This window comes from Parasteatoda tepidariorum, chromosome 5, assembly GCF_982258835.1.
Source record: "Parasteatoda tepidariorum strain Cologne lab strain chromosome 5, Ptep-v5.0, whole genome shotgun sequence".
Classification (NCBI taxonomy): Eukaryota; Metazoa; Arthropoda; class Arachnida; order Araneae; family Theridiidae; genus Parasteatoda; species Parasteatoda tepidariorum.
In genome coordinates, this window is record NC_141759.1 from 86,839,727 (window position 1) to 86,867,534 (window position 27,808).

General features: G+C 27.4%; 1 long non-coding RNA gene across 1 annotated transcript; it reads left to right on the forward strand.

Moving 5' to 3' along the window:
* The first annotated feature begins 1,001 nt into the window (after positions 1–1,001).
* On the forward strand, positions 1,002–6,832 carry LOC147809627 (uncharacterized). Its single transcript, XR_015433825.1, has 2 exons — positions 1,002–2,116; positions 6,689–6,832. It is a non-coding gene; the product is annotated as an uncharacterized LOC147809627 (long non-coding RNA).
* The last annotated feature ends 20,976 nt before the right edge of the window (positions 6,833–27,808 follow it).

Here is a 27,808-nt window from a genome sequence, read left to right on the forward strand (position 1 = left end):
AAAAATAAAAATAAGATTTTGTACTTTGCAAAAATTTAAAAAGAAGTATGTAGTAGAAGTTTTCCTGAGGGTTGCTACAACTTATATTCTTTGAGTTATTCCCATTCTGAGATATTTAATTTTTCGTGGATCGCTGGAAGTTTATGAATATTTAGCCATAGGTAACAACATAGAAATACTCATTAAACTTTTAATCCCCTATTAGGGTTACTTCTGTATTGTGAGCAGTTATGCCAACTGCTAACTTTTTAAAAGAATATGTAAAGGTGTGCAAAATGTAGCTACGAGTTATACTCTTCAAGTTGATCTCCGTCCGTTAATTTTTTTTAGTTCCTCCTGGTTGCTGCATGGAAGTTGCTTAGAAGATATAGTGATTATTCACCGGCAGATCATGATACGGGCATTTTTATTTCTGTTTTGCCTACTCAGTACGAGATGGTATTTTTATTAGCAAATAAGACGAGACAAGTTTTATGTGTGAAACAGTCCTGTCATATTGTTATTAATTTGAGCTGTCTTATCTACTTACCTACTATTGTCTTATAAAGTATAAAAACTATTAGTTGTTGCATTTTTAAAACAGTTGAGTAGTAGCAGTTGTGATTCATGGCAGTTTCTTTTAACTTTACCTTTTTAAAGAACCGAGGGTTAAACACGCTTGATTGGTATAAATTTTACAAGAGTATAGCAGATGGTTCTTCAGCCAAAATGTCGTGGAAGTATCGTCTTAACAAGCTATTGCAAGAGAAAATCTCACATGGACAAAATAGTCTTTTGACTATTTATTTTGCAACATGATATCTTTAAAAAAAAATAATAAAAAATCACCCAGTTGAACATTTACTGGAAATTTTTCTTCTTATTTTTGAAACAGTTTTTGAAATTTATCAGCTAACACGATAAGGAAAATAATTGCACTGAATTTTCAATATTAAATTATCTTTAGAATTATTCTTATTCAAGCTTTTATTTAAATTTACATTGCTGTTTAAAACTTAATTCTTTTATAGTTACTGTATTCTAAAAACATGCCTAGGCAGGGGTCTGTCTAGGCCGAATTTACTACCGTTTAGCGGTACCTTCACAAAATCAACTTTAGGAAAAACAGTTTCACAAAATACTTTTTCTTATAATTTTATTTTCGTATTCCTTAAGAAACGATAAATCCATATTTTTGTGTTGATTTTTTAATATAGTTTTTAATTTTTCACAAATTATATCTAAATTTTCACAAAATAGGTACCTCTCAGAAAAACGTAGACAGACCCCTTGTAGGTGAAAAAGTTCAATTGAAATTTTTATTGCTAGATTTTTCTTTTAAACAATTTTTGTCTTGGTTTTTACTTAGCTTTTTACATTTCTAAAAAACTTTGTTTTTATTAAGTGTATGACACAGTAATTAAGAAAGTTTCTAATGACTTTATTCTTATCTGGAAAATATGATAATTGGAAAGCTGAGATGTAAAGCTTTAAAATTTTATTTTGAGAATTAAAATAGATTTTTCTGTTTTACATTTGTATATAATCTTTTGTTTTTGTTAGTAACACAGCATTTTAATAACATATTTCTAATAGATTATATTTTAGTTAATGTTGCTTTATGGATACTGCTTTGCAGAAAATATTATTCTTAGCATAGAAGCTTTGTTGTAACAATTATGATATTTTTTTTTCTTTCTATTTTACTTTATAACTTTAGTTTTTTTATAAGTATTTCTTGTTTAATTTTTTGTATTCCCTTTAGCCCATTCCACTAATATAGATAAGCATGGAGTAATTTCCAATTATAAATAAGCTTATTTATTCGTAAAAAATATTTATTAATGAATTTTTTTAAAAAAAAAATATTGCTATAGAAATATATTCTGCATTTCACCATTTTTTTAGCTAACATTCTGCCAAACCATTACTCCTTACCTCTCTAGTTCTGAATAATAAATATGCCCGTATAAACAAAACAAAATATGTTTGAATAATTTCTATGTTTTTAAACATATTAACTGAATGAATTTTCTTTTTCATAATCTATTGATGTACTTCTGAGGAAGGTCTTTGGAAAGGATCTGGCTTTGAGTATGAAGCTCCATCAAGTCTCATTTGAAGGTTCCTGAATTAAGTATGTCTAAAGAAATAACTGTATTTGAATTGTTTCCTTTTTTCTTGTACTTAAAAATGGGTAAAAAAATTTCTTGAAATTATAAACATGAACAAATCAACTGTTAAAAATTATTTCAAATAACTTTTACTGATATTAAAAATAGTAATTAAAAATTGTTTACATAGGCTGCCCATGCTTCAATAACAACAAATAAAAGTACTCAAAAACTTGTCTCTTAAAATGAATTATCATATATTGTAAATATATTTTACATGTACTGTAGAATCCTAATGATTTGATGCACAATCATCAGCATTTGCACTATATTTATAATAAAAGTTTCTGGTGTAAGATTCACCGTTAGTATCAAGTAGAATGGTAAACTGTTACTGTTTTTACCTCCACTATATTTGCTGTTCCAATGTTTTATTTCACTGGCACTTAAAAAATATGTGCTTTATCTGCATTAAATTAGTCTTTTTATTCATAGTCTTTGATAAATTTAAACAAATTCTGAAACTTCTATTTTGCTTTTATGAATTCTTCAGCGATCATACATGATGAATCATTTAAAGGCTGAGGCTACTCAAACCAAACATTCAAATGAATTATAAAAGGAATTAACAACATCAATTGGAAATTCTTGGGGAATTAAGATTTATACAAATTGCTTAGTATTTCAAATCTCCGTGGCAGAATCGCAACGGCACGGCGACATTGTTGCAGAATTTTACATAGTTCTTGCATAGAGATTTTCATAGCTGCCAACCCTTCTGCATTTTGCAGAAGCTATCCGCATATTTACTTATTTTAGCTATTTTTTTCTGCTTTTACGCTCAGAAGATAAGATCTTCTGCATTTTACCCGGTCGCCCGATAGCTAGTATTTTGTTTAAGTCAGACTGTATTGACTATACCCCACAGCAATGCTGAATGCGAAAGGTTGTTTTCTGTGGTAAAAAAACTAGGACTCAATTCTGCTCATCAATGTCTGATGAGCAGTCTGCTCGAAAAACTTTTAATAATTAAGTCTAAAGAAGAAATACATTGTTTTGAAAGAATTTTTAGTTAAAGCAAAAGGTGCTACTAAAGGATCTTTGCAAAAAAAAATTTTTTTGATGTAATTCTTTCTCCATAATTTCCATTGAGTTTATATATAGTGCATACTATTATAGTGTAATTAAACTAATTTTAATGTGTCTTAAAATTTTATATATTTCCCTTTAATCAAGAATTAATAAATGAATATAGTACCTTCAAGTAGCTGGTCAAAATTTTTAAAAATTTTTTTTACCTTTTCTTGTTTTAAAAAAAGGGGAGTATTTTTTTAAAAATAAATTTATCAGTAATTAGTATGCAGTTGCGAACCTTCTGCATTTTTCTTGTCTATCATCAGCATTTTTATAACTAGAGGTTTGCAGCTATGGATTTTTCTCTTGAAAAGAAGAAAATATTACATTTCTTTTTTACAGAAATATTTGAACATGCAATATTTGAATCATGCATTTTGATAATCAGTTTTTGGCACACTCAATTTTCACTGATATCATAAATCGACGTAACGTTTCGATGATATTTTCGGCAGTTATTGATACTGATTTTCATTTGGTTCTTAACCATCTTGATATATTTAAACAATATGGAAAACTCGAATCGTGCATTTGAGTATCTATTTTTTTAAGGCTATCTATTTATTTTTTTGAAATTCTATCTAATTTTTGGAAGTTATAGATGTTGATTTCTCCTTAGTTTTTAAATCTAATATTTTTTATACGATATTATTTATTACAACCTAATTGCAAAGTGTAACACGCTTTTGAGCAGTCCAATTTACATAATTACATCATATATTTTTTTTTGGGGAGGGGGGCAATTACTGCTATGGATTTCATGATATTCAATATTTTTTTATTGTTATGATTATTTGCAAAATGTGAAGAAGCAAATAAAGTGTGTGTTTTCCCACCAACAAAATATGAGAATATCACCCATAATATTAAAAAGAAATATTTCATGCTAAATTAAGAAAATCAGTATTATTTTTTTTTTTTTTGTTAACACAGAGTATTTGCCATTTTAAATTAGCAACATGTGTGTTTGTTTGTATTAAATGTATTTTGCAATTAGATATTAGTGCTGGAGAGTTTAGTCGCAGATAGCTCAAAAACATTCTGCCACAAGATTTCAAATTATCCTTGTTTCAATTTTTAAAAAAGCCAATTGTATATATGTTTATATTTATTTATTTATTTGTGTACTTCTGCAGTTTTCTACAATTCCGCATATGAGAAATTGAACTTTCAATATTGTTAACTTTAATCAATGATTTTATATCTATGACTATACCTATGATATTTTCTATTTATATACCTATGATATATTCTGTCTATGATACTTTATTTTTATAAAGTATCATAGTATCACATTATGGGTGATATTCTCATATTTTGTTGGTGGGAAAACACACACTTTATTTGCTTCTTCGCATTTTGTAAATAATCATCACAATAAAAAAATATTAATAATCACTTTTATTTTTATAAAGTTTTTTTTTTCAATAACTTCTGCACTATATTATAATGCTTACATTAAATGAAAAAATTTTTGATTTCATACTGTTTGAAAACATCTTTTATCTAAATATCTTATTTTTACCAAGTGAATGTTTTTGTGTTTATTATTTGGTGTTAAAGTATTAATGATTAAAATGTTTTAAAACACGATTCATTGTGTATATCAAGGTTGCAAAAAATGCTTACATTTTTTTCTAAAAGAGTTAGCCTGACTAGTCTTCATTAATTTATTATAATTTCTTGCATTTTACTGTATACATTTAGCATACTTATGTTCAAACTTTTTATTTTAACAAGAACTATTAAGTAAAATTTATGTTAAATGTCTAATATTGCAGAAAACTTATATATCTCGTAAGTTAAGTAGTTCATGCAATGGAAATTATCACTACTACAAACTATATGAATTACAGTTTGACAAAAAAATATATATTTGTTTTCACATCTTTAAATAAGTTAAAACTTTTTTTGATATATCTGCTCTATACTTGTTCAAAAAAATTTTTAATTTAATTTTTTTGCAAGGGTGTGGAAAGTTGGTAATTTTGTTTTGCTCATAGATATATATGCAGCATTAAGAACGATAATTTCTAATTAGTTCCAAGAATAAAATTATTATTTTGTTAAACAATTTTAAGTTTAAAGCTGTTCCTCCGAATTGTTTCTATAGTCCAAAATTGCTATACTGCATTACTCCAAACATTCTGTCATGTTGCTACAATTAACTAACACCATTGTGTTCCTTTCATTTTATCACATTTTTCGAAGAAATATTTATTAAAATATTTCTCCAAAAACTGTGTTTTGTGTGTAAATTTTTTTTTTAATTTTTTTATCCTGTCCTTTTAAAGTGGTTTAAACAAATAAGGTATTTACTGCCCCCAAGCAACCTGATAGTAACACACTAGGGTCAAGGAACACAGAACCTATTTTTCCCACCCTGGAAGCTAATGCCCCACCATTACTAAGAATTCCGTTGTGGAAATGAATTTCTAAATCTCCAAACAGCTTTCTAATGTATTTTGGAGTAAAGTGTTAAGTTTTAGCAGTGATTTTCCAGAAATTAAAGAACTTTTAAATTAACCATTTTTTGTTTAAAAAAGCTTTAACAGAGGCAATTGTAAAATGTAATTCTTCACTTGAACTAAATAATATATAGTTTAATAAATTACTGAATTTGTTAAAATTACTCCTTTTGTATATTAAAGATACTGTTTGTGTTAAAAGGCATAGTATTTTTACTGTTTTAATAAATGAGAAATTAAAAATTACGTAACTGAAACTAATGGAATTGTGTTTCTGAACTACAAAGTTCTTGCAAAATATTCTGAAGAGGAATGAAAATTGCAGCTAAGGAGCAAGAAAAAAATGAGAGAGGAAAATAAAATTCTGATGATAAGTAAATAAACAGAAAGTCGTGGCAAGTACTGTGGTTATGAGAAAAAGTCATTTCAAATAGGGGTGTTTTGTGAATAGTTTTGTCTTGATTTTAGATCAGCGGGGGTAAACCAATTGACACCTTTATTTCTCCATTGTTCCCCCATTAGAAATGTGCCCTTACTTGTTACCATAGCAGCCGACAACACCAGACTAAAAGCCTGGAGGAGTTCTCCTCCGAGCCACACAAAAAATAATTTTTTGTTTTGTTTATAACTTGCTGTTGGCTTCAATGTAAGATTTAGCTAGGATCAAAAATAAAAAAAATTGTTAAATACTATTCTAATTCAGATTTGTGCTGTATATGTATGTAATTTTGTCGTGTAATATGTGAGTAAAATTTGTAAAATAGATTTTCTTATATCTAAATATTTGGATGTACTCAATCGATATATATTTAGTAGAAATTCCATGAAAATAATAAACAGTTTTAATATTTTTTTTTTTACATTTTATTTAACTCTGTATTTTATCTAGTCAGTATTGCTTCGTTTTAGAAATCTACTGTTGGTTGAAACATTTTAATATTATTGTCCGGCATATTTTTTTTTCATATGCTAAAATAGTTATTTGTTTTCCAGGTACATTGCAGTGAAGAGGTGATACTAACAGCAGGGTGGAAGAAGTTATGAATAGATATATTTCAGATCTGTGGCGATGTGTTATAATTGTAAATCTGTATATTGTATGATAGTTGTAAAATAAATAAAACTTAATAAATCTTATTTGATTTAATGTTTTTTTCTGTATTTAAAATTATTAAGTTAACTGCTCATCTGGATTAAAAATTGTAATTTTTACGAACATACGACTTAGAAAAATTTTAATTTTTGTAAGTAAACAAATCAAATGGTAAATTTGGTTAATATATATATTTTTTTACTTCATGTGTGTGTTAAAGTAAATTTTAGTTAAATTTTTCAAGCTAAAAACTAAAAAATAAAAAAAAAATAATGAACCCAAAAGCATTCCAGAAGAGTAGATAATTTCAAGCAAGCAATTTGGAAACATGGATTTAAGGAGAGCAGTAGACTTCTTAATTATTAATTTGAACTAAAAAAAAAAATATTTTTTCCATAGGGGTTTGGAAAATCATGTAAGTATTGAGTAATTTTTTCTCCTACCAATTCTTTATATTACAAACTTTTAGGCATGAAAAATTTTAAAAATTCCTGAGAGACATGAAACTTCGTAAATAAACTAGTATGTTGCTGTGAAGAGGTAGTAAGATTTGCATTCCTTATTCGTTGAGTTATAATTTGAATTGTAAAAATTTACAAAAAGTATGAGATTAAAAACAAAAAGCTTTTTCTAGGATTCTTAAAAAAAAGCATTAATATCGGCTGTTTTGCGTTATTTTAGTTTTAGTTTGATAAGAATTAAAAGTTTAAATGCTATATTTTTTATTGCAGCGTAAACATTAAAATACGGAATGGTTTCTTCCCTTCTTAGTTAAAAAAAATTAAAATTACGTTAAAATTGAAATTAATTTAGTTAAATTTACGCGAAAAGTTTATTAATTCACCTAACTCAAAATAAGGGTTAAAAATATTGATAATAATACGTAAATTGTACGGATTAAATCCGTTTGTATTTTGGTTAAAATAACGTTAAATGTGCGTTATTTTAATAAAAATAAGCGTTAAAAACACGTAAATATTCATGGTGAAAAAGACGGATCTTATAAAACTGAAAATTCACGTTAAAAACTTAGTTAAAATAGCGTAAAAAATACGATAAAAAAGAAACAAACTTCGTTAAATTAACGTCAAAGATTGGTATCAAAATTCACCATAGTCAAACTAGAGGCAAAAAAGCGTCAATTTTGCGTTAAAAATAACCCAAATTTTAACGTTTATTTAACGGATTCGAGACTACCACTTGAAACGTAAATAAAACGTTCGGTGGAAACGTTTTTTTGCTTTTAACCTTGTGGCATTATAACGTTATTTTCACGTAATTAATACTTATCTCTGCTGCATGGGTTCTAATTAATAAAGCCAAAATATACAGTATTTAAGCCACTCATTTACCATACCGCAAGCCATTTGTTAGGTATTTTCGGTTCATATGGAAACGGTTTAAGAGAAATTAGGTTTTCAAAATTACAGCACATTTATAGACACACATTTATAGTTAAAAAAGAAAATAAAAAGAAACTGAAAAGGTACATTCAACCAAATAAATAGTTTTTAATAACATGTTCTAAGGAAGCAAGAAAAAATTATCAAATTTTAACACATTTACTAAATTTTATCACTAACTATGAAATCATACTTTATTGTAAATTTGACCGAAATCATGACCAAGGCGCTTTGCAAAAATCAGCAAGCTTTTTAGTATTCTCATAAAGTCAGAAGCATAATAAATTTTACCATATTCTGGTAGTTTAAATATAGATTTTTTTTATGGCAGGAAAATAAAAATGTCCAGTTGAAGGTTTGACCAAGAGTATTTAGCATAGATTCGGAAATATAGAAAGGATGCTAATATTTCCTCGATGGAAATTACTTACTTTTACCAACATTTAACTAAAAATGTTAAAAATAATTTTGTAATTTATGGTTTGGTGGATATATATATATATATATATATATATATATATATATATATATATATATCCCACCAGGATCTAAAGCTATTCGAATGAACTATACGTGTCTTTAAGACAGCAATATCTGAAAGTATGTCAATATTTGAACAGAGAAATCTGACGATTTTCGAAATTTATTTTCTTCTTAATTCATTATGACCATAAAACAAAATTTGACACTTCATATATAATAATATAAGTGTCTTAAGAATCCGGAAAAATATTTTTTCGGGAAAAAAACTAATCCTAAGTATTTTAATGGTCCAACATGTTCGAAATTAAAGTTTATTGTCCTTCTTTATTGACACCTCGGCGCAGCGTGAGCCTCAGCCTTTCACACAATATTTGTTCAGACAGCTCTGTTTCTGACCTTGATCTTCTAATTGGAGATCTTCAAAGTTTTCAAATCAGTTAACTTATCTTTGCATTTTATAATTGTATTAAGATTTAAAAGGGAAAAAAATAGTTTACTATAACTGTGATGCTGGATTTAAAATAAATTATATTTTCGTTTCTTACATGTCTTTCTTGAAATATTAAACTATACCAAACAAATTCCAATATTACTAGTCTTTTGCTCGAAGACTATAAAGATATATTTTTAAAAATGTACTCAAGCTACTCAAGGTTATAGTTTTGCCTGTTATACTATAAGTTAAATATGCTATTTCCTATTCAAAAAAGATATATGGTTACAAAGAAAGATTTGAAAAAGAATGCAGAATGACATGAAAATGAAGTAGTTCTACCCAAGTAAAGTTTTTTTGTTTGTTTTTTGTCTGCAGGCGAAGATGTAACTTTGTCATTACGATATCACAGAGTATATACTCTTAGTAATGCCTGAAAACTGTTTTTAATGTGTCTTTTTTTTCATACACCATAATATTTATAGGATTATGAAGAAAAAAATTTACCTATTTTCATAAAAGTTACTACAAATAATAGTTGAATAATTTGTGTATTTACGGTTATTTTTTAATTAATTATAGAAATAATAGCACAGTCAAATAATTTACAAAAAGTGTTATAAATATTGTTTGAAATATTAATAAATAGTTCAATACTCGTTCTTCAAATGGGTTAAAAACAAAGTAAATCATCAATAAATCGGTATTGATCAACATTACGAAATCATGTACAATATTAGGAGGTATAATATTAAGATAGCAATTAATAAAAATAAAATATTTCTCATATTTTTTATTTATTGTTATTTTTTTATTTTTACCTTCTATTCCTACCGTTGTTTGACACACACATATATATATATATATATATATATATATATATATATATATATATATATATATATATATATATATATATATATATATATATATATATAGATATATAGATATAGATATAGATATAGATATAGAGATAGATAGATAGATAGATAGATAGATCAAACAAACAACATTTTAGTAAGAATGCACTATAAAACAAAACCCTCTATTTACGCGTTTACCTCAATTTGTTTTCATTTTTTGTAATCTGGCAATCTTTTTACGAAAATATTTTAAGTCATTCTTAAAAAATTTCCCGTTCATGTAAGTTCATTTGAATTCGCTACTCGCTTTATAGATTTCGTTGTATTTTTTATTTTGTTTTTTCTTTATATTTTATTTTCTGTTTTTACGTGATATTTTTACTTAATGTATTCTATTTTATTTGTAGTAAATTTTTTGTAAACTTTTTTTGAGTTTTTCTCACACTATTGTATTGATATATTTTACTTTGGCTATATTGATACAATATTAGAAGGCACTCCTTTTTGCGGATATAATCGTGTGAGCTGATGAAAAGGTTATATCTTTTATTTTCCGGTTTTTTATTTTTTCCTCTTTTTTCGGACCTTTTTTTCTTCCTTTTTTTATTGCTCTGTAATTTTTCGATGTTTTCTCTACATTCTGAACTTATATATCTTTCGTAAGAATTTACTAATTCCGTGCTTCTTTTTAAATGATTCCTTTTTGAAAATTATTACAATTTGCTTTTTTTATATTTATTTATTTTCCTTTACTTTTGTTTCTCGTTGACAATAATTTGTTTAAATTGTGCCAGAAACACGTATGAAAGCAAATTAAATACATGATTTAACAAATCTTTCAAAATTGTGATTCATAAATGTCATGTAAATTTGGGTCTATTTGAGAAGATTGCGGGATTAGGTTATTCCTCGTATCTTTATCGTTTATTATATTTATTATTTTATTCAATAATTGTCAAAGCTTTTGAATCGTTTAGATAGTTTTTCAGAAATCTAATTTTTGGAAAATCTTATTTTTAAAATTAAATTTCTCAAGACTTATTTGACTAGTTTGCTCAAATTTTGCTTGTTGCTACATAAATTTACGTTCTCTAAAATTATGTAAATTATTGAGTTCCTTACAATAAGCGAATTGTATAATCGCCCGCATTTTTTTACATTCGCCTAAACTGCTCTGGAGCTCTAGAGAAATATGTAAAAACTAAACATTAAGGGGTCTAAATTTAGAACCATTCCCTGATCAAACAATTGCTACTATATTTCCCAGATTGCGACTAACCTCTTTATGTTGGGGATCATATATTTAAAACTTTAAATATCGGGTACATTAATTAATTAGCATATTTGAGGGCACATTCCTGAACCATTGAGTCCTAGAACGCAAAGATCTGCCAAATAGAATAAAAGTTATTCAGGGTGGTCCGTTTTTTTTTAATTTTACTTTGGCGCGGATAGATATAAAATTGCAGATTTGTAAAGGGTACAAACACACATATCTAAGCATTCTGATTAATTTAGATTGCAATTTTTCTTTAAATTGCAAAATAACTTCGAAATAAAAAATATAGAAATTTTATATAATATTCATGTTTAAAAAAAATGCATGAATTTCTGAGTAAATTAGATTTAATGAGCTCACATTTGATGTCGTTCATGATAAAACTGCTTTTCAATGAAAGGTATTATGTTTCCTTATAATTGACACAATTTTAATATTTCTCCAAATTAGTTTTGTTTTCGTTCTCTCCTCTATCCTCTCCTCTATCTCCTCTATCGTTCTATCCTCTTTCTCTCTTTTTTTCAGTTGACAATATGACTATTTGAGATTACCCAATGGATGGAATAATTGCTATATTATTTGAAATACAAACATTAAAGGAATAAATAAAATTGCGGATGTAATTTTTTTTAACAGTCAATGAATTTATTCATTGACTATTAAAAGGATATTAATATTAGCATTATTATATATCTCTTTATTTTTAAATATTGAATAAGTACTAATGCAAATATTAATAAATAATGCAAATATTCATTGAATATCAATAGAAATGCTAGTTTTACTGTTTCCATTGACATACCTATGGGTGAACAAAGTTGTCTCGAAAAAGTAGAAGTTAATTTAGCATAACTACGTTAATTTTTCTTCTGCACAATACAAAAAACTGTATCATGAACAGGGTTAAAAAAAGCACGAATATTAATCATAGTTTAAAAGTTATAGGTTTTATTTCGAAGTATGACTGATTATCACCAATTACTGCCTTAAAACAAGATTTGCTACTCTTGTATTACGGATTAAATTGAAGTAAAAATTGCAAGCCTATTGGATTTTGCTAACTAGCTTTAAAGCGAGAAAAAAAAACTGCTATCAAAATCAAGCGAATTATTAATAAGGAAATTAAGACAAAATCATCAAGGCTTTGCACAGGAGAAAAATTTGGAGCACTTGAAGCGTGATTCCATTTCAGATTAAGAGTTTATTGCGTTGTCAAAGAAATGAATGTTTGAAATATAAATTCGTAATATTACATCCAATAAAATTACAAACATTTCAAAGAAGATTTTCGAAAAATCTGCAACTGGCAGTAGTTCTCTACAATTCAGAAACTATGCACAGAATTTTTTTCTCCTTCTGCTAGACAAGCAAAAGACACAAAGCACAAAAGAGACGCCAGTTTTCTTTTGGATCTAAGACATTATTTTTGCATGAAAGGATCAAGAAGACGGTCGGAAACTCAAAGCTCTTGTACCTGATACCAAAAGAGTGAAGAACATTTTTTTCGAAAAAGGAAGAGCTCTGTGTGTCATCGTCTTATGCTTTATCTCCTTGAAAGATTTTTTCTTTCATTCTTTCTTATTTCTTGTATTCCCGTATGCTTGCATTAGCTATATGAAATACTTCCAAACTTACTGTATTTTTAGTAGTGTAAATTTAATTTGTATTGTGACAATACTTATTAATATTACTCATGTACTAATGCAACAAGTTTGAGTTCATTTTAAAATTTATAATTCAGTTAAATTATTGTTATTAGACTTAAGAACAAGTTTTGGAGAGCAATATGCATTACACATGATTGCTGTTAATGTGAATTTATATATATATATATATATATATATATATATATATAATATAAAATAATTTAATAATTTTCCGAGCTTTTATTAATTTTTATAAATTGTTTTCCTTTTTTCGGAATTTTTTTTTCCGGATTTTTCTTTTATTATTATTATTATTTTCCCCTTTTTTTATTGCTCTGTAATTTGTCCATGTTTTCTCTACATTTTGAACTTATTTTATGAGTTCTATTTACTTGCAGCTTTTATGCGCAGTAACTGAAGCTTATTGTTTTTCTTAATTTTCTATTTTCTTCATTTTTTCATCTTTTTTGTATATATATATATATATATATATATATATATATATATATATATATATATATATATATATATGCATATGTATATACAAGGTTATTCATAATTCCCTCCGGGGCTCCGAAGCGCTACAGTAAAAAAAAAGAAGACGAAGAAAAAAGAAACATATGAAAATATTCCGAAACTATTCAAGTTTTACTTACATACATTACAGGTGTTCTACGTGGGAACCCTTGGTCACACGGCATACATCAATGCGATAGTTCAGTTCCTGCCCGGAGGGAATTATGATTAACCCTGTATATATATATATAAAGTTCAAAATGAAGAATAAAACAAAGAAAAATTATAGACATATGAAAAAAAGGGGGTGGGAAATAAGAAGTAAAAAAAATATAACAAGCAACATTTTATTTAAAAAAAAATAAATTGTTAATTAAAAAACCGGAAAAAAAAGATATAATCTTTTCTTCAGCCCTCACGATTATATCTGCAAAACAGAGTGCTTTCTGATATTGTATCAATAAAGCCAAAGCAAAATATATTAATACAATAGTGTGAGGAGCACTCAAAAAATTTCGTGTGGACTGAAGAAAAGATTATATCTTTTTTTTCCGGTTTTTTAATTAACAATTTTTTTTTTTTAATAAAATGTTGTTTTTTTTTTTTTTTTTACTTATTATTTCCCACCCCCTTTTTTTCATATGTTTATAATTTTTCTTTGTTTTATTCTTCATTTTGAACTTATCTAATGAGTGCTGTTTACTTGCAGCTTAAGCGCAATAAATGATACTTATTGTTTTTCTTAACTTTCTTAGTGTTTTCTTGTATTTATTTATTATATATATATATATATATATATATATATAATTTATTTCTCAAGATTGAATTCTCGATGAGTAGGAATTATAATTAAATATTGATTAAAATAGTTAATAAGAACAATTTTTGTTGCAAAATTATTTCTAGGAGTATATATTGTAATGAATTTTTCGAAATCCCATTATTTTGAATGGAATTTTCGGAAATACATTATAATAAGCTCCGAGGAATCATTCTAGTTCCTTTGAACGATAAGCGCTAATGGTTTAAATAACGTTGTTTAGCTATTTGCGTTTTAAAATTAATATTTTTTTTTCTTAACAGGTATTATAATAATGTTAGGGCAAATTTTAAGCCATAAATAGTGATAAACTTTATTGTGTTTCAGGCATTGTGACTTTCGCATACCGATGGGAGATGGCAAACGATGGAGAAGTAGAAAAATTCGCTTAAAAGCAAGCCCGCTTGAGCAAAACAAATTAAATGAAATCTAAATTTTATGTCTTTGAGATAATTAGTTTGGGGAGTTACAATTTTCTTCTCAGAATAAGATAGCTTGCTTCCAAAGTAAACTTTATAGCTTTGAATTTTTACATTGTTTCTGAAGAAAAATATTTTCTATAAATAGGAAAGTAGCTTTTAAAGCATAGAATTCCTTTATTTAAAAATGATTTTCTTAAAATAATTTTGACGACTTTTTTTCAATCATTTAAATAAGTAAACAATAAATTGAAATAAAGATTTAAAAAATACATTTATATGGTAGAAAATGGCTATTACTATTTTAAAAATTTAATACAAAAAAAAAAACTGAATTTTCTTATTGGTTAAGAAGCTGCTGATAATAAAAATTAAGCTACCGACAATCCTGTTTTTTATGAAATATTTTAATGGTAACATGAAAATTAATTCTAGCATATAACTCTAGCTAACTAATGGGATACCTGAAAGTGACGTAATGTGGATATTTCGATCCAGATTAGTTGTCGAATAGTGGCATTTGATTAAGTTTGCAACTGTTCTTTCCATTCCATTTCGAGTAACCTATGCCCGTCAAGTTACAATTTTCTTCTCGGAATAAGATAGCTTGTTTCCAAATTAAACTTTATAGCTTTGAATTTTTACATTGTTTCTGAAGAAAAATGACTTCTATAAATAGGAAAGTAGTTTTAAAAACATAGAATTCCTTTATTGAAAAATGAAATTTTTTAATAATTTCCTCAACTTTTTTTTCAATCATATAAATAAGTAAGCAATAAATTTAAATAAAAATTTAAAAACTACGTTTATCAAGTAAAACAAAAGGCAATAACTTTATTTTTGACAAATTTAATACAAAAAAGGCGAAGTTAATCACTTTAATACCAATCTTCTATCACCATTATAAATACCCCCATATACTTAAAAAGGGATACCCCTGAAATTTTCATTTTATGTTTGTGAAACTCCAAATTTTTTTCTTCTTGTCCTTCATCAGTTTACTTGAAAAGTATAGGTTTCATTTTTTTTTAGTTTATTTCATTGTAAGTTTGTATAAGTTTTTCTTTTCCTTCAAAAATTGATGAGCATTTTTTACTCTCATAAGTCCTTTAAAGCAACGTAGTAGAAGGTAAAAAAAAATCAGCAATGAATAAAAACTATTTGGTTAGGACAGGGAATGTAGCTGCAACTCGATCGGTGACTGATGTCAGCCAAATATCTCTACATCTTTAGAAATGGTTACAATTTCGATTAACAATGCATTGCAATCGATACCTTTCGTTTCTAGTGATCAGAAGACGATTGGAGCTTATATTGTTATCAGGCACAAGTGTAGTTGAAATTTGTGAAACAATCAATTCAATTAATCGATAAAAATTGGTAGTCATGAAATAACAAAATATTGTGGCAAGAGATAATGAGGTGTGGTTTATTCAAGTCACTTAACTTGTCGGAGTGTTTCTGGAATTTAATTGATGATAAATGTTACACGGTGATAAAATGACTATAAATTCTTGTATTGTCATCATGAGATAGTTCAACCACATTACTTAATCAATACAGCTTTGTTGGACACTGAAATCCCAGGCTATACCAAAAATGACCAGTATTTTTATTCACCGTAAGCTCTATTTGGCGTTAAAAGGACAGGTAAGGGACAGCAGACGATTTAAAGCTGTTTTGTTATCAAGCACAAAAAGCTGCAGTTAAAATGTTAGCCTTCTAGCTAGTATGAGTGTTGGTTAAAATTTCAATTACAAATGTTCATTGTTAAATACCCGAAAGCGAGTAATTTAATTAGACATTGTAAACAAAGACTATAAACAAATTTATCATAAAAATCTTTACAGAGAATAAAGTTTTAAAAACTGTTTTATCAACTGAGCGATTTTGAGAAAACATGTAATTAAGATAAATGAAAATTCAAACATGTTTGGTAAGTAAAAAATCTGGCATAATGCTTTTTTGATTGCAATATTATCTTGCGCAATTTACAGAAAAATATAATTCTGAATTCTTTCGGGTGTTTGAAATATTTTTAAATAAAATTTGAAGAAAAAATAAACTGAAAGAAAATGCTTTGGTATGTATATAAATGTAAATATCTAAAAATGACATTATACACGTTGTTTGTTTTTTTCGTTAAAATTAGAAAGTTGAAAAACAAAAAAGAATACTTTATTTCGAAATATTTTCAGTTTTCTTAGCAATAAGCGTTTCAGCATATAGCGTAGCAAAAGATTCCCTATTTTTTAAACTAGTTTTTTTGCACGGTGGATGTTAGAATTAATGAAAGCTCTCTGATTTAACGAAGAAGAGTCAGCTTTAGTAATTAGTAAATTTTAAATGCAAATTAAATTATAAAGATGTGTATTAATATAGCATTTAAATTAATGTTTAATGAAATATTCATTTTATGCATTTTAAAAATAAATAAAAAAACAATATACACCTATAAATATTATGGAATTATCAATAAGTATGAAGAAAATGTGTAATATTAAAGTTAGTCATTTATCATTAGTTAGTCATTTTATCGATAATTATTAAATTAAGAGTTTGTCTACTTGTCTCTCATGTAACTACAGAACACTTTGTGCTGGTGTCTTGCAATTTTGATAGTGAGTAAAAAGGAAAGTTTCAGCTCCCGATCTTAATCGTTCAAAAAGTTCAATAAAATCATTTGGGATTGACGTTTTGAAAATGAAATTTTTTTATTGGTTTAGAACAAGCCGATAATAAAAATTAAGCTACCGACAGTCCCATTTTTTTATAAAATATTTTACAGGTAGCATGAGAATTTTTCCTAGCTTTTATAACTAATGAGATACCTGTAAGTGACGTAGTGGATATTTCGATCCTGATCAGTTGTCGAATAGTGGTATTTGCTTAAATTAGCAACTGTTCCTTCCATTCCATTTTGAGTAACCTAAGACCTGTCAAGTATCAATTCTCTTCAATGACACGTTCTATATTCTATTACAATGATTCTTTCATAAATATTTCACTGTATATTTTTTACTAAACAGAAAGTCAGGTACGAAGTCTTGTGGAACATAAACTAATTAATCATCGAAGTTGCAAATATATCATATATATCAAAAATATATCACAGTTGAAATAAAATATATAAACAAATAATAAATCTAAGTTAAGTAAAAGATGTAAACGAGAAAGAATCATGTTTCGGCAATTTTGATGTGCGATACCACGCTGTATTCAAAATTATGTGGAGAAAATTAATTTAACTTTAACACGCCATTTTGCTTATGAACGATCAGCTGGCCCTGACGTCCTAGGTCACGTGTGGGTATTCGTGATGTTCTTCTTGAAGTACAAGTACGCGATTGCATTTTTTTTTATATTTAATTATTTTTTATTCTTTATATCGAATTAAGTCAATGATCAATGGTAACGAAATAGCATAAACGGACTGCGTCAATAAATTAGTCTTTCAGAAGTTATCAGAAACGTTTAGTTTATTTTGTTTATAGTTACGATTCTAAAACGTTCTTCGATAATGCTAATTACTTAAAAATCAAAAGTAATTTAAAAAATATGGTTAAGTACTGCTCAGCCAAATGAATAGAAAAATCGAACGAATTCATTTAGAAGAAACGTGAAATCTCGTTTTTCTGTAAATAACGAAAATAATGATTGAGTAATTTTGGATTTAAGTAATAACTAAGATAAAAAAGTTACGCACAAAAATGCAAACTTAATGGAGGAATGTTACTTATTCATTTAGTGTAAGCATGGAAAATTGCCATACTTTTATTGACATCAATACTTAATTTATTAGCAATATTTTCAAATAGAAACAAAATAGTTTAATTACTAAAAATAAAAATTAATGGAGAAATGCTACTAATTTGTTGCATTCTTTGATGCCTATTTTTAATTAATTTTAGTAATTGGTACCAAATAAAATTAAAATTAATTATCAACTATAACTTACAACTGATTAAGAAACGATAATAATGCGTTTAAGAAAAGCGTAAAAAAATCGACAAATTATTATCGACGTCAATAACGTTTTATTAATATTGGTAATAGGTACTCATTAAAAGCAAAATTATGCATGTTAAAAGCGAAAGAAATAGAGAATATTGTGCTAATTCATTTAAAAGAAGATATATAATATTTTCCTTATTGCTATGATGGAGACAAGTCAAAATAATACTAGTCTAAAATAATAATTACATTAATATGCCTTGTCTTCATAGCATAAGAATGTCGAGTTTAATAATGAATATTTTCATTTGAATTTTTGAGGAATATTTTAGTAACAGAGAAAGCTGGAATAATTAAATTATCGTTGAATTTGAGAGTCTCTTTCCTTGTTATAATTACAAGAGGAGGGAAAAACTTATCTTTTATTACTGCACAAAGTATAATCCTTCTTTCTAAACAATTTTAAAATGAAAATTTGTAAACAACATGCGTGGGCATTTTTATCCATTCTCGAAACTAAAACAACAAGTTTTTCCTCTTCCTTTTTATGAGAAAGATGCATAAGGCAGGAAAGAGACGTCAGTTTTATTTAAAAGAAAGTCATTATAATTATCTGAAGGGTTGAAAAATATATTAGAAGCTTAAATTATTAAGTCAGAAGTAACAGATATTAAATGAAGCTATTATTTTTTTATAAAAAAAATACCTGTCCTCATCATATATTAAATCATCAAGACCTGGTCTTAAATTATTTCCAGTTACTTACCCTAAATATAATCTTATTTCAGCATAATTTAGGTACAAAGTATTAATGCTCCACTAAACTTTACAACATTATATATATATATATATATATATATATATATATATATATATATATATATATATATATATATAATTTATTCTCACATATATTTTGTAATTTATTCTCACGAAGTTTCGATTATAAAACTTATATATATTTATATATAAATAAGTTATGCAATACGTATGTACTTGCAAAATATGAAAAAAAACTGAATTATTTATAAAAGTATGAAAATTATTTCAAGGTGAATTTTATTTTAACTTTATATATCCTTTTTCAAATAACTTTCTTTTTTCTTTCTTATGCTCACGCCGCTCACCAGCCTCAGGGATTGCTTCTTAATAATTGTTTTTTCTTCTTCTTAGAAGCTAATATTTTCTAAAAAGAAAAAAAAATCATTTTAATTATGAATTTCAAAATTATTATAATTTTATTTTAGAACATTTTGTCGCCCATCGGAACAAAATGGAAAATATTGAATAGTATGAATATTGAAAAATATATTATTGAATATTATTAATATTCATTATTGAATATTATTGAATATTGATAAATATATTATTGAATATTAATAGATATTACTGAATATTGAAAAATGCAATATTATATATAACTGAATATTGAAAAATATTGAGTAGTACTAAAATAAGTTTAAATTTATGCGTACAAATCGTGAGACTCAGTAACAGAAAATAAACAGAAAATTACTCATTAACGAGACTTGTATCATTATAATAGTCTAGATTCCAAGCATTTAAAAACATATTTATTTATTTTTATAATTTTTTTTTAAGTATCGTTCAGTCAATAGCACTTTTTTAGCTCTTCTGTTATTTTTTTATACATACTATAAATAATACAGTTAAAGTGTTTTTTTAATTATTATTGCAAAATAATTAACTGTCTTTTGTAAAGTAAAAATATATAACCATATAGCATTAAAATTAAATGAGAAAAATCCCAAATTTATTGCAGAATATTTCAATCAAAATAAATTAATACAAAGAACCATAACTTATTTGAAATTTAAAGAGTTAGGCAATGTTGATATTTAAAAAATTACAAAAACTTTTTCAAAATGTTAGGTATAAATAATGAATACACTTTATAAAATTTTCCCATAATTCTTTGGAAAATGTCATCATTGGTTCAAAAATAAAATGAGCTCTGCTTACATTTTCTTGATGATAATTTTTTTTATCATTAAACGTTCTCTAAATATCATTAACAAGCACATATTACATAGATAAATACATATTATAAGATACACAGTTAAGGAGAAACATTATTATAGATTAAAAAAAATTATATAATTTCAGCGCTATAATCTTTTTCGCTGAAAAAACTTAACGAAGTTTAAATTTTTCCCTCCTTTTTTCCGATGAAATGTTATGAAAAATAGAAGAAGAAATATGTATAGAGTGACATGTAATCAATTTTTTTCTCTGTGAATAGTTCATTTTCTTTTTATGAATAGTTCACTTCCCACCTAAGGCGCAAGAATGATTAATGTATTTTCTTCCCGTCTTTGGCAGAAACTTGCCATGCAAAAACGAGGAAAAAAAATCTTTCGAATTTTTTTTATACATATTTTTCATTTCTTGTGTTATCCGCTTTGCCTTAAGTATCTATAGTTTTTAGATATGGATATGGATATCCTTTAATCACCGTCTTTTCTTCAGCTTAAACACCTTGAAATCGATTCTGTCTTAAATCGATATCTGTGTACAAACTCCATAATCGCAATTTCACGGATTGTTTGCTTTACTTTGGAAAGGAATCAAAGCAATAAAATATTCAAAATTAATCTTTCGCTAAATTCTTTGCCCCTTTTTTCATCAATCTTGAATAATGAGAGATTTGAAATATATTGAATTATTTTAATGGCGACTACAAAAACATTAACGTATGACTAAACAATTGCTCATAAAACGAGACATGCTTTTTTTTTCCTTATTTATTTTATTTTTTCCTTTTAACATAACATATGTGTAATTTTTTATCTTGAAAAATTTATTTCGTTATTTTTATTATATAAATAGGAATGTTAATAAGTCTTTTTAAAAGGTTATATAAATTATATATTTGGGTATAATTGGAAACCTGCAAGTGACATCATCGTAGGTATATAATGGTATTTGTCTATTTCGAAGCCAATCAGATTCGACACATATGCACGACGTTGCCTTCAGGTATCTGATTAAATCTGATTCAAGTCACATGGTCAGGCATAATCATTTTATTTCTTTTTGAGTTGCAAGTACCTAAATGTAAAGAATCTGTACATTAATGTAATCTCGCAAAAATACTGAATTTGTTTCCTGTCGATGGCAACAGCTACGTTTCATTTGTCTTAAAAAATGGCGGAGATCCTGTAATCAAAGAAAATGAAAGATAAAACTTTCGCATGGAATGTCTTAAGTAAACTAATACGCTAAACTTTAACTAATACTTGGTATGTTTTCAGTAAATTATACACTAATTGATAAAAGGTTACTTGTATGATTAAAAAGAATGATAAGTGTAAATCTCTGTTTAAACAATATTATAATATTTAATTACAATTGTTTATTCAATACAGATTACAAACTATATAATCTATTTTGTATGACGAATTTTAAGTATAACTGAAATAAATATGAAAACTTACTGAGAAAATAGTTTTGAAATAGAAAAACAGTGAAAAGCAATTAGAATATTCTCGTTTTTCTAAACATTCTTTAATTTTAAATCATGATGCTAATTCTAACACTCAATATTTCAATTACAATAAGCATATAGTAAGCATTGTAATAAAAATTGCTTCACTCTTTATATGCTTAAAAAAGATTTAATTGCTTAAGGCGATTATCAATTTATTTAAAACTTGGATAACTAGGCTCTCTTTTTGCTTTCGTTTACTAACCCTAATGATTACTTAGGAATAATTGCTTCCTGATGTAAAGCAATTTTATCCATTCAAATTGAAATTATTTACTTAAAACATTTGTACTAAAAATAAATCTGTTTGTCTAGCCTTGTGTCCTCGCTTCTCACGTCTATACTAATATAATTTGCACCAACTCTTCCAACTTAAGATTTTTTAAAATTCATAAATAAAGAATCTTTTTAGATTTTTTTATTATATTTGACACAAAATATCTAATATTTTTGGGACATTTAGTGTTTATACGTTTTAAATTATAGTATTATATTTTTCTGTGAGTGATATTAAGATTTAAACATTCCTATAGGCTATTACATGAAGTGAGGTAGTAATTGAGGTAGTTACACGTAGTAATTATTTGACATATAGGGCGCTGGGCCCATTCCCGAGAGTTGATGGGTTCGAACCCCGCCGGTCGAAGACTCTCCGTGTATTAAAGTGACTGGCGCACGTTAAATCTGTCGAGTCGCAAAAGCCTCCATGTTCCCATAACAAATCAATACCTCTTTGGGTACTGGTTTGGAGATCGATCGTTCTCTGATTCAGGTCAAAATTACGATCTGTGGATGAATGAATGGATGTATGAATGGGTCCACCCTATAAACGCGTGTAACGCATGGTGTGGCAGAAGTCTAATTCTTGGCCATAGATGGAGCCACTGAAAAAGAAGAAACGCACACTCTGCCTTTAATTTTCACCAAGCAGGCTTGCTAGCATGGCAAGTAGCATTAGAAACAACAACAACATTTGACATATTACAGGGGTCGCCAAACTTTTTTGATCATCGACCCCTATATAATTTTTCGAAATCTCCATCGACCCCCACAAAAGTAATTTTCTGTTAATTTAAATAAAACTCTATTAGATACTGCGTTTGTACATTTATTTTATGATTTTAAACATTTATTAAAGTAATAGTACATTGTGTAACAGTAGTTTTATGAAAAATATATTAATAATGAAATTTAAATACCTTATTATTAAATAATAAGTAATTATGCATAAGTAGATATAATTAGTAAAGTAACTAAAGGTTTACTGCTTCTTGATCAATGAGATGGGTGTGCCTGGTGTTTTTTTTTGTGCAAGGTTCGCTATATTGGGTTCAAAATTGGACAATTTTAATTTTCGTCAAAATTGGTCAATTTTGTAATTTTCGTAAAAAAATACAAAGTGTGCTATAGTTTTGTCGCGGGCTGTACTAATCCATATTATTAATGCTTACCTTCTTTTTTGTGTATTGATAATTAAAATTGATATCTAAACCAAACGAATGGTTTTATCGAAACATTAACTAATTATCCAAAACTATAAAAGTTTTAATAATGACACTGCAAATATTCAACACAGTTTGCAAAGATAGCTGAAACTGCGTATGATACTTACATTTGTAACGTCAATTCTCGTCACACGTGACATTTGGACAAGCGCACATATGCATATGACATAAACTGCTCTGAGTTCGTGTCACTGCGCGGTTGTACGTAAATACTTGTTTCACCCCAATAAATATACGTTTATTAATTTAAGTTTTATAAAGAAACTGATATTGAGTCAATTATAAAAAATAATTCGCAAATTTTACATACTTAATTAGGTACGTGTGATTTGCGTATTGAGAACTGTTTTTTTTTCCGACCCACAATCGACCCTTCCGATTCGGATCGACCCCCATTCGCCCCCCTGTCTCAGATCGACCCCCGCTTTTGTTAAATAGACCCCTGGGGGTCTATATAGACCACTTTGGCGACCTCTGACATATTACATCTTAACAAGTTTAAACAATAATATACTAAAATAATATTTATCATTATAATAAATTTATATTCTATGTCATCTGTTCATTACTGTTATGTAAAATCCTAAATGATTATGCAGATTGAAACCCTTGATTTTTAAGTTATCCTTCTTTTAAATAAGGGATGCATGCTTGAGTTTCTATTAAATATATATTTTTTAACATTTATTTAAATTACTTACTTATGATAATTATTTATATTTGGCATATCACTTTTCCAAGAAGAAAAATTCATTCACATTAAAATTGATACTTTAACATTATCTAAAATTTAACAAAAATATGTGTGTATGTCTCAGTGTTCCTTATATCTCCTGAATTCTGACAATAGGGGCAAAATTTGGTTCTTGAAATTCGAACATTTGGTTCATAAAGGGTCAATTTCAGTCTGAAATTTTTAAATGTGTTACTAGTTTATCTGTTGGAGAACGAAGTGTGAAAAAAGAATTAAATGTTTGAAAGTAATATTATGTTCTAAAACGCCACTTCATAAGTAAAATACCTTGATTGTGGAGAATCTAGACTATCAGTAGTTGCCACCATTATGGTGGTGGTTGTTCTCCATCAGTGGCCGCCAATATTTGTATAGTGGAAAATATCTAAATTCATTATTGTTCGCATTAGCCGATAATAAAAGTATGAAACAAAATGACAGTTACCAGGAAATTCATATATAAATCATTTTAGTAAAAAAATCCAATTTATTAAACAATAATTCGTGAAGATTATAAAGAATGGCTATCATATATAATTACAAATTATCAAAAATAAATCCCTTAAAGGAATCAAGAAAATATAACTTCCACATTAAGAAGTTTTGTTAGCATTCCGTTACGATTGCATCTTTCAAAACCGTTAGGATGGCAGGGACTGGAGCGCCCAAGGGCACTCCCAGTCGCCAAAAATTTTGAATTAAAAGTGAATACAATTGTTCTTAACGGACACAGAAAGTATGGATCCAAAATTGGCGAATTATCAAAATATAACATAGCCAAAACAAAGCCAACCAGCATATCAATTTTGGGTTCAGAAAATACCTTGGCGATCACGAGTCGCCAACAAATTTATGAAAATTATTACAACCATGCAACAGAAACATTCAGCCGTTAGAAATTTAGAATAAAAGTTATACATATATTTTTGTTTACGATTAGGCCTCGACACTAAATTAATAAGTCTGCATTAGTGTAATGCCAATAAATATGTAATGCCAATTGTGGCATCACAACCATCAACGCAAAATTTTGGGGCTGAAATGATACCAAATGTAATTAATATTTATTGTGTTGAGTTGAACATAAAAAAAACGGTTTTTGTTACTCTGTTAACAAAAGTCACTGGAAAATCAAAAAAAAAAAAAAATTAAAATGCAATTTTTTTTTTCTAAATTGTTGATGACTCTATGATTTTCAATTTTATCATGACTTTCAGTTTTCTGTATGATTGCTGACTGTTAAGGAAAAATAATTAAGTATCTATCTAAATTTTTACCCTCACAAAAATCGGAATTCAGGTAGTTGACCAAAGATTAGTTAATTTTACATACCTGCTTCTTTTTGCCTTAAAAAAGTTCACTTCCCAACTTTTGATTCTCAATGAGCTCTGCATAAAAATCTACCGTGTGAAACATCTATCTTCATTTTAAATAGAAACTAGGCAGGCTTGATATTTTCTTTGAAAACTTTAAGAACTTTCCTAACTTTTCATTCAAAGAACATTTAACTGATGTTGTCAAGTTCCAAGCTTTGGATGCGAAAAATATACACGAGAAAAAAGACATTCAAACGACAAGAATTTTTTTTGCTTTATTCAAAATCACCTAGAGTTCACAAATGGATTTTTTAAAGTGGTCTGAGGAACTAGAAGAAACATTTATTTTCTCTTTTTAAGTAAACGCAATATCCGTTAGCATAAGTCCGTCAAAAATAAGTCGTTCAACTTTTTCTTACCCTGGATTTTGGATTTTTTTTCAAACTAATGTGTAAAAATTTTAATTATTCTACATGAAGTAAATTTCACAATAATCCATTCAATTTTATGAGATATTTCAAAATGGGATTTTTAACTAACTGAAAATTTAGCTAACTGAAACACGTAATTGGAGCAACGGAACATTATATGCTTTTATAAAACTATATGCTATAACACTATATTTCATGCAATTTTAAGACACTTTTGTTGAATTAATGGATGAAAGAAATTTAAAGATACAGTATAACTGGATAAAAAATGGGAAATGGCTGCTTTCAGGTATCAAGTCCTGAAAAATATTGAAGTTTATTCAATTATTCAGATTTTTTTCGTAATAGATGAGTATCGACGCCCGGTGGCTGAGCGGTAGCGCTTCGCGCTGTCGGTCGGGCCACAGGTCCCTGGTTCGATCCTCGGGCCGGGCAAGCTTGACTCAGCCTTTCATCCCTTCAGTGGGTTGATAAATGAGTACCAAGCATGCTTGGGAACTAAACACTGGGGGTTCCGCGTTCGGCTGACCACCTGACCGGAACATCTGCTCCTGCACCCCAGAGCCCAAGGTTAAGAAAACTGAGATGGGCACAATAGGCCTTGGCCCTATATAGGTTGTCGTGCCGCTGAGTTTAATTTTAGATGAGTATCAGAAAGGATTCTTTGTTTTCTTAAACTTACAGTACAAGGATATCAGAATACAAGGATACCAGGTGAAAAAATATGGAGATTTTGCATGGATTATTATTAGAAAATGTGGATCCCTGGAGCACGTAGCTAAAACTTAAAGACTTCTATATGTGCTCATAATAACTCAACTCTTTTTGTTGTTAAATATTAGAGTTCACTAAAACAATTTTATACATATTTTAACATTCAGATAAAGCAAACTAAAAATGTGTCTTCCGATTTAAAAAATTCGTACTTTTTATGCTAGTAAATGAAGGAATTGTAAACAAAGACGGTATTGCCTCATGAAAAGTGCCAGATAACCTGCTTTAGGTGTCAAGATCTAAAAAATGTTGAAGGATGATTAACTATTTAGACGTTTCTTGGCAGCTTATGAGTGTGCCTGTCAGTAGTTTTTTGCTAGCTCTAAAAATATTTATCTTGGGGCAATTTTATTCTTCCTATTTTTCTACCATAAGTTAAGATTGCTGGTTTATGTTTTACGTGGTAAAACATAAACTGAAAATCTTAACTTATGGTAAACCACGTAACACCCAATGTTACGTGGTTGAACGTTGGTATTAATCTGAAATTATTAAGATTAATTTCTTCAGCGTAAAGAATATCCGATATATGCCAAGTTCATTTATGTATTTAGAAGGGTATTTATGTATTTGAAAACACAGTTTAAAACTGTCATGTTTTGATGGCTTCATACCGTATACGATGTCATTATAAAAAGTAGGTGTAACTAAAGTAATTGCGCACTTATATCTTTAAAAATACCTGTTAAAAAGGGAAAAAGTACCGCTAAAAACACCCGTTAAATCTCTATTTCATTTAGATTTTTAGAATGGTTTGAAACCTTTTTTGAAAATAGTTTAATAGTAGTTATAGTATTTTAATAGCAGTTAATAGTAGTAGCAATAGAGTTTAAAATTGTCATCATTTGATGTTTCGATGCCGTATGTCTTTCTAAAAACGTAGGTGAAGCTGTGCAAATTACACCCGTTCGTCTTTAAAAATACCCGTTAAAAAGTA